The following is a 9,217-nucleotide window of genomic DNA, read 5'->3' on the forward strand; positions in this document are numbered from 1 at the left end:
CTGGGATAATCGGGATGGGAGTGTCAGAGACAGTGCGATTGGCACAGGACAGAGCAGAGTTTAGGGCTGTTGTACATAGGGTAGCTCTGAGTCGCAAGGGACTCGACGGCACATAACAACAACAACAACAACAACAATATCCCTAGTTCAGCAAACTATCATGTTCATTCATTAGAGTTTCTTCTCTTCGAATAGGCAATGTGACTGCTGAACAACCTGTTTTCTTTGTTAATGAGACCTAAGAACTGAATGGTGGCCAGATACCATTATACAATATTCTGATCAAAGAGTCAACAAAAGAATCCCAATCAAAAGGACAAAATGCAGAAAGGAAATTCATATTCTGGACTACCAACTTTTTGGAGGCATGGAAGCTGGATGAATCTCCAAGACTACTGTCTTGAGGCAATCTTTAAACTTTAAACCAAAGTCATCCCCTGAATTAATCTTAAAACCCAACAGTAGTTTAGCTTACCTAGTCAAATGTGTTACCTTAGGCATCAAAATGTTCTTTTAAAATCAATCTATTTGGGATAAAAATGACAGTAGCAACTTAATTAGGAGGGATAGCAGCAACTTAATTTAGAGGGAAGTGAGTTTTTGGCAATGGGGGAAGAAAAATTCAGAAAAAGAGGGTTAGAATGTAATCAATGTCCCTGACTTGTACACCTAGAGACAAAGTGATGAACTTGTATAGTCTCTGAATTCTGCTCTGTGTATATTTTCAACAATTATTAAAAGAACCCCACACATGACTAATTTTTTTCTTCTTGGTAATTCTGGTGATCTAAATTGCCTGTGTTTTGGTTTTTTTACAAAATGTTTTTCCCCCTGGTTTTGCCTATTTTCTTCCCCCACTTCCCCTCCCCTCTCTTCCTCTCCCCTCCCCTCCCCTCAGTGCACCCCTTCTTCCAGATTGTCATACATATAATGCCTACTCATTTATTCCTTTCAGACAGCTCTTACCCTCATTTGATCTATTGCAGTGTTCATTATCTATCCATGCTTTTACCATTCTTTCCCTAACCTTCCCATGTCTTATTTTATAACAGCAGTTTTATGCAACATTTGTCCTTTTGTGACTGAGATATTTTCACTCAGCATAATGTCCCCCAGGCTCCTTCTTATTGTGTAACATTTTGCAAGTTCACTGTTTTTCAATGTTGTGTGAATGTACCAGTTTTTCTAAGCTTTCATTTGTTGATGGGCACTTGGTTTGCTTTATGGTGTGCATAGATTTGTTTGAGGCTCTGGTTTTTCAGGATATATTCCCAGGAGAGGGATAGCTGGGTCAAGCGGTATTTCTATTTCTAACTTTTTGAGACAGTGCCAGACTGCCTTCCATACTGGTGCTATTTTATATTCCCACCAGCAGTGAATAAAAGTTGCAATATCTTCAAAACCTTGCCAGCATTTGTTGTTTGCTGTCCTCTTAAATCTTGCTATTGTTGCTAGGCACAAATGTTCGTAACTAGTCCCGGAGTTTAAGAAATTTAGTTCATATGCAGCTTATATACATACAAATACATAAATTGAGATTATGACACACTCAAATATCAAATATTCTGCCCAGATTATCCTATAAGTGTGCTTCATAGGACAACATATAACATAGAGAGACAAGGTACTCAACGGGGACAATATTCACTGCTGAACTTGAGGGCACTTGGCAATGTCTATAGGTTTTTCAGTTATCAGAACTAGGATAATGGGCACAGGGCCACACTGGCATCTATAATGCTGAAAAACTTCCTCCTATGCAAAAGGAGAGGCTATTTGATGCCTTTGAGCTGTGGTGCTGGAGAATAGTATTGAATGTACCATGGACTGCCAAGAAAACAAACAGATTCATCGTAGAGAGGGTTAAACCAGGCTGCTCCTTGGAGGCAAAGATTCTGGGGCTTCGTCTGACATACTTTGGACATGTTGCGGGACATCATGCTGGGTAGAGTAGAGGGACAGCGCAGGAGGGGAAGACCCTCTGTGAGGTGGATTGATTCAGTGACTGGGGTACTTGGGATGGGTGTGTCAGAGGCAATGAGATTGGCACAGGATAGAGCACGGTTTGGGGCTGTTGTGCATAGGGTCACTATGAGTCGCAAACGACTCAACGGCACATAACAACAACAACAACAATAACAACAACATTCCTTGGAGAGGGACATTATGCTTGGAAAGGTGGAGGGACAGCAAAGGAGGGGAAGATCCTCCACCAGGTGGGTTGACACAGTGACTGCAGCAATGAGCTCGAGTATGTCAGAGATTGTGAAGATGGCATAGTACAGGACAGGGTTCAGGTCTGTTGTTTACAGGGTCGCTATGAGTCTTATTCAACCTGACAGCACCTAGCAACAACATGCAAAAGACAACACTTCAAAACAAAGAACTATTCAGTCCAAAATGAGAATACTGCCAAAGTTCAGAAACCTTGACAGAGCAGGCATTGCCAAAACAGACACTTTTCCTCTTCTATCATTTCTAAATGCATGTTCTGCTGGCAGGTAAGCATTAAAATGCTTCCTTTTGTAGGACTGTAGCTTAGAAAGCCAGGTGTTTACCACCACATACCTTTTTGGCTTAGATCACTGTCATAACCAAAAACATACCACAGACCAACTATGCTAAGTACTATCTAAGGGGTAAGACTAACAACTTTCAGGCAGGGCAAATATGGGGCACAGCCATAGAACTTACCTGAATTCTTGATTCTGGAATCCCTGTTTGTTCAGCTAGTTCTTCCCTGACAGCAATACCAGGGTACTGATTCTTCTCAAAGGCTTGAATTAGGATGCTGGTTTGACATCTTGTGATGGATGTCCGGCTTCGTCTAGCTATTTTGGGTAAGCTTGCTAAAGTAGGACACAGGCACAAATGGGGGCTTTTAGTCTAATTTTCTATTCACACATCAAAAAGAAATTTTCTTTTCCTTTACAAAGCTCATATACATTGTTTTTCACACCAAAAATAATTTTCAAATGTTATTTTAATGAATTTTACTACTTGTTCCTATGAGGAACTCAGCAACACAGTCTGTCCTGGGAATAAAATCTCAAGAGTGACAGAGTGTCCTAGGGGCACTAGAAGCAGAAAGCCAACACTTTCTTTGCTAAGAAAGAATTGGTCGCACTGTAAATATCTGGACGTTTATGTCTCTAATAATCTGATGCCCAGCTAAAGTTCTCTCTCTTAAGTTCCTATCTTAAGTATTCTTGTGGAGAATTTGGGCACAACATGCAGCACTACTTTACTATTATAGAGAGCCACTCAGGATTTTGGTGGGACTTTACCTTGAGTCTTAGGCTTAGCCTTATCCTGTTCCTGATCTTCCCCAAAGGAACATCCAGACCCCATTCGTCTCTGCCTTTGACTGTTTTGAAACCAAAACTAAAAAAAAAAAAAAAAAGGTGAGAATGACACAACTTTGTTTCATTAACAAGTACAAGAAGAAAGAAGTACTTGGCCATCTACCTTTGATGAAAATAACTATAACATTATTTTACGATTAGCAATGCATTGTGCTACGAATTATTTCAACATTAGGATGGCACCAAATCTACAATCAACTTAAATCAGCATTTCTTTTTCATTATCATATTCAAATTAAAATTTGATGCAAGAGATACTGTTTGGTCTTCCAAAAGATTTTCCTTGGTCCCTATCACTATTCATAAATAACTCTATTTCATAGCATTCAATACATGTGGGCATAATCTCTGATAACAATTCCTTTAAACAGAAAGGAAGAGTTGAATGTCACAAACTGTTGGGCAAACATTCATTCATTTACCTATTTTATCCAAGAATCATTTATCAGTAAGGAGGACTGAAGAAATGTGAATATCTAGCTTTGAAATTATTGTCGCTAAATAATGAACTCTGTGCTTGGTTAACCATTAAGTCAGAATACCATTCTTTCTATTCGAGTTAAAAAAAATTTATAATTCTACAATTTGTAATCTAAGTCAACAAAAATCTGTTAAATCATCCCTCTAGCCTATTTTGCTAAGTTTCTCTTTTTTATACTATACCAATTAATGAGAATAGTTTCAGATAATAGTTTAGTTGTTGTTAGCTGATAGTCAAGTTAGCTCTAACTCATAATGACCCTATTACAACAGAAAAAAATGCTGCCTCATCTGCCCTGTCCCCAACATCTCTGCTGTGCTTAAACTGTTACAGTTAATCCAATGTACTGAGGGTCTTCCTCTTTTTCACTAACTCTCTACCAAGAATATCTTCTCCAAGGACTAGTCTCTCTTGATAAAATACCAAAATATGATAGGCAAAGTTTTAACATCCCTACTCCTAGGGCGCATTCTGGCTACACTTCTTTCCAGACAGATTTGTTTGTTCTTTTGGCAAACCATGGTACATTGAGCACTCTTCACCACCATCCTCCCTTCCTACTCAGCCTGCCTCTGTAGCTTCTTTGACAGATGTTGTTCTCTCGTCTTTAGATGGTTGGCTATTCTAAGGGTTGAGGGCTTCCTTCATGCTATTTGTCACCTTATGTAATTGTTAGGTGCTGTATGACTCATAGACAGCACTAGACAACAATCATTCAAGTTTTACTGAGGTTTTCAACATTGTAAAACACAAGAAATGAATTCGCATATATAAGCCATAATTGTACACTCCGTTACTTTATCTGTTCATTTCTAAAACTCAAGAGTTTTAAAAATTATAGCATGGATATGCAAATGAAAAGTAAATTCTTCATGGGATTTTTTTTTCTACTGCGTACTTCAAGATCCTTCTCCTGATATTCTATTCCTGAGGAGATGAACAGATCTATTTGCTGTTATTCCAACCACTGAAGTGATTGGCTACAAAAACTATGACGTGCATGAAGATATAATGTGCAGATGGTGTACTTGAAAGCTTGACAGAAAGATATGTTTAACTTACTAACTTGTTTTAAACACATCTTATCAGGCACTGGCTTCAGACATTCCCTCCTCTCCCTTGCCTGAAAATTCCCCACACAGCCACCTGCCCTCGCCCTTGTCCCATCTGTAGAAACAGCCCGTATGCAGTTGCACTGCTAAACCAATGGTCGCGTCTCTCCGGCGGTTCGAATCCACCTGCAGCTCTTCAGGAGAAAGATGGGCAATCTCCACCAGGACAGTTTACACCCCGGGAAACACAATGAGGGGTCAGCTAGAAGGGATCAGTTCTAACTCCGTGGCAATGAGTTTGACTTTTGACTTGAGGAGGTAGCCAACGGCTGGCATTTGGCCTTTCCGGGAGCCTGGCTGTTAGGAATGACGGACTTCAAGTCCTGCGATGACCAGAGATAATCCCGACTGTCAGAGGAGCCAGCACCGCCTGTCCTCTCGGTCAGGGCTAGTGGGGAGCAGCAGCTAAGCGGCCGGAGCCCCTGCAGAGACTCATTTTAATGGTACAAATGCAGAGACCCCTTTGTTTGGCCCAATCCCCAAATCTGAAGAATTCCAGCAACATGGAAATGAAACTCAATTCTCACAAATGCCACAGCGCTTTCTTCGCAGATGCTAAAACCTAACCTAGTCTGCTACTGAAATTTCCCGGTTCCCTCTCCCAGGACTAAGCCTGAAGGCTTTGCGACGGCAAAGTTCCACTCCCGGTGCCCGCGGCTTCCTGTCCACTCTGACAGTGGTCACTAGGCGGCTCAGCAGGGGAAAGCCCCCGGGATGCGGGCTGCTTCCGCTGTCCAGCGCGGGAAGGAGACGAGATGGGACCTGTCGGCTGGGCCCCAGGCCTGCCCGCTGGGTGATAGACCGCAGCGATCCGAGCACAGGTTGAGCTCCGGGCGCTCCGGGGGAGCAGCCGACCACGCTTCCGGCCGCCGCGTCCGCGCGGGAAAGCCGCCGTGCGCAGGCTCCGCTCGCCGGGCGTGCGCACATCCCCTCCCAGGGGCCTCCGGGCGGGTGGGCGCCACTGCGCAGGCTCGGGGTCGCGGCGCGGGGCGGGGGCCCAAGAAAGGCGCTGGGGCTCTCTAGTAGGCATCGCTCCTCCACGCACGAGAGGGCGGCCTGGAGACCCCACCAGGGCTGGTGGCTTGTTGGTAAGGAGTAGCAATAAGAACCCCAAAGCAGCAGAAGGTTCGAACCCACCAGATCCTCCACGAGAGTAAGATGAGCAAGCAGCTCCTCCCGAGTGATTTATTGTTGTTGCCCTTGAGTTGGTATTGACCCTTAAGTGACCCTCGGCGGGTTTTCAGAAGTAGTAAAGCTCACAGGAGGAGGTTGTCATTCTTCCTGCGGAGCAGCTGGTGTATTCGAACCATGTGTCTTGGGGATTGCAGCGCAGCTTCTTATCGCTGGTCCATCAGAGCTCCTTCCTGGGTGATTTACAGTCACTGAAAACCCGCTGTGAGTCATTTGGACATAACAGCACCGGGCCTCGGCTGCAGAATGATGCTATCCAACTTGTGTAAAGATTATCAATTCATTTGTTTCGACTAATAACGACCCCCACCCCCACCTCCTCGTCGAGCTTCCAAAACTTAACAACTATTGGGAGGAGACTGCACATTTTTTTTCTTTGGAGCTGGTGGTGGATTTGAACTGGAGTCACTCGGCTTTTGGTTAACCGTGCAACACGCTTACAATGTTGCCTGTAAAGATTTTCATTGTTGTATTGGAAGGGACTAATAGCTGAACCTCCGGCAGTTTTCAGGGGCTGTAAATCACTTTAGAAGTAGCTCTGGTTGCTTGGTGGTAAGAAGTTGCACTGCCAACTTGAAAGTGGTTGTTAGGTGCCGTCCAGTCCAATACCACCTATGAAGAAAAGATCGGAAACCTGTTTTATCCTGTGCCATCTTCACACTTCCTGATACACAAGAGCCAATTGAGACAGTCATTTCAATCCACCTGGTCGAGGATTTTCCTCTCCTTCACCAACCCCCCTTCCCAGTATCATGTTCTTCTCCAAGGAGTAGCCCCTCCTAGCAACATACCCAAAGTATGTGAGGTAAAGAGAACTCTCCAAGACATATCTTATTTTTTTTGCCGCCCATGGTTGTTCACTGCTCTTCTCCAATACCACAGCTCAAAGGCATCAATTCTTTTGTTATCTATTATCATTGTCCAGCTCTCAGATGCATAGCAAGTGATCAGAATGACGACTGCCTGAATCAGACGCACCTGTCCTTAAACTGACATCATTACTCTTCATTAATTTGGAGAGGTCCCTAACTGCAGATTTTCCCAGTGCAAGGTGTCTCCTTATTTCCTGATTGCTGGTACCAAGGGTGTTAATCATGGATCCAAGCAAGATGACACTTTTGACAGTTTCAATCTCTTCTCCATCCATCATGAGGTTCCCTATTGGTCCAAGGTAAAACTCATTGTTTTCTTGACATTGAGATGCAATCCATCCCAAAGGTTGCATTCCTTGAGCTTCTGCAACAAGTGCTTCAAGTCCTCCTCACTTTTAGCAAGCAAGGTTGTATCACCTGCATAACACAGGTTATTGATGAGTCTCCCTCTGAGTCTCATGCTACACTTCTCTTCATGGAGTTCAGCTTATTGAATGATTTGCTCAGTTTACAGATTGAATAGGTTTGAATAGGAGAGAGAATATAACTCAGATGCACTCCCTTCTTAATTTTAAACTATGCAGTATTTCCCTAATCTGTTTGCATCTCCTGTTTCAGGTGTAGGTTCAACATCAGCACCATTAAGTGCTCTGGGATTCCCATTCTACCCAATGTTAGTGATAACAGTTATGATCCACACAGTCAAATGCCTATGTATGGTCAATAAAACACAGCCTTCTGGTATTTTATTTTCAGCCAGGATCCATCTGACATCAGCAGTGATATCCCTGGTGCCATGGTCTCTTCTAAATCCTGCCTGAACTTAAGGCAGTTCCCTATCTATGTATTTCTAGCTGCTTTTTAATGATCTTCAGCAATATTTTGCTTGCATGTGACATTAATGATATTATTCAATAGTTTCCATATTCAGTTGGATCACCTTTCTTGGGATCCTGGTGTAAACTGGTGAGTGCATCCAAGTCTACATCTGTTAACTGAAACAAGTCAATTGGTATTCCATCAATTCCTTGGGCCTTATTTTTTGCTGATGCCTTCAATACAGCTTCCACACATTACTATTGGCTCCTGCTCATATGGTACATCTGAAATTTTCTGTATCAATAAATTCTTTCTGATGCAATGATTCTGTGTATTTCCTCCATCTTCTTTTGGTGATTTCTGGGTCATTCAATATATTTACTATAGCATCTTCCAATATTCCAACTTGAAGCTTAAATTTGTTTTTCAGTTCTCTCAGCTTGAGGTATGCAGAGCGACTTCTTCCCTTTTTATTCTCCAATTCCAGCTCTTCACATTCCATTATAATATTTTGCTTTGTCCTGTTGATCTGCCCTTTGAAATCTTCTGTTTCACTCTTTTACTTCGATATGTTTTCCTTTTGGGAAACATGGGGCTTACTATGACACATAGGGTTGCTGTGATACAGAAAGCTGTGCCACTGGTGTGTCTGACACCATAAGATTTTCACATGGTGGACAGATTTTGGGGGAGATCCCTGATTAAGACAGTTAAAGAAGCAGGACTGGCCATCTACTTCTTAAATAACAGGAATGAGGATAGTTATAGTAGTGTAGTGTAGTGGTAGATGCCAGATTGGAAGTCAGTTGAAATGAGGAAAAACAGTAACAAACACCGTTTAATAACTGGAACATGGAATGCACATAGCCTGAATTTCGAAAAACTGGAAGCTGTTAAAAATGAAATGGAATGCATAAATATTGACATACTAGACATTAGTTAGATGAAATGGACCAGTTTTGGCCACTTTGAATCAGATAATCATGTGGTTACTATGCTGGGAATGAAAGCAGAAGAATGGTGTTGCATTCATAGTAAAAAAGTCAATTTCAAGTTCCATCCTGAAATACAATGTTGTAAGTGACAGGATATTAACCATATGCATACAAGGAAAACCTGTTAACACTACTGTTATTCAAATATATGGTCCTACATCTGGAACACAACATCTTGCAGTCCAAAATTGCCTGAATATGCAATCAAAATGCATTTATTGTAATTGGTGACTGGAATGCAAAGAAAAAATAGTTGTTGGATAATATGGTCCTGGTTATAGAAATAAAACTGGAAATGGAATGATTGACTTTTTAAATTTACAGTTATTTGCAAATTGTTGTTGTTGTTGTTATGTGCCATCAAGTCGCTTGCGACTCATAA

General features: G+C 42.1%; 1 pseudogene; it reads right to left on the reverse strand.

Annotated features, from left to right (window-relative positions):
- The window catches only part of LOC102843393, a 21,623-nt pseudogene extending 18,272 nt beyond the window's left edge, over positions 1-3,351 (reverse strand).
- Positions 3,352-9,217: the final 5,866 nt, after the last annotated feature.

The sequence above is a fragment of the Elephantulus edwardii genome, unplaced genomic scaffold (assembly GCF_000299155.1).
Source record: "Elephantulus edwardii isolate Elephantulus edwardi_28Jun2011 unplaced genomic scaffold, EleEdw1.0 scaffold00058, whole genome shotgun sequence".
Classification (NCBI taxonomy): Eukaryota; Metazoa; Chordata; class Mammalia; order Macroscelidea; family Macroscelididae; genus Elephantulus; species Elephantulus edwardii.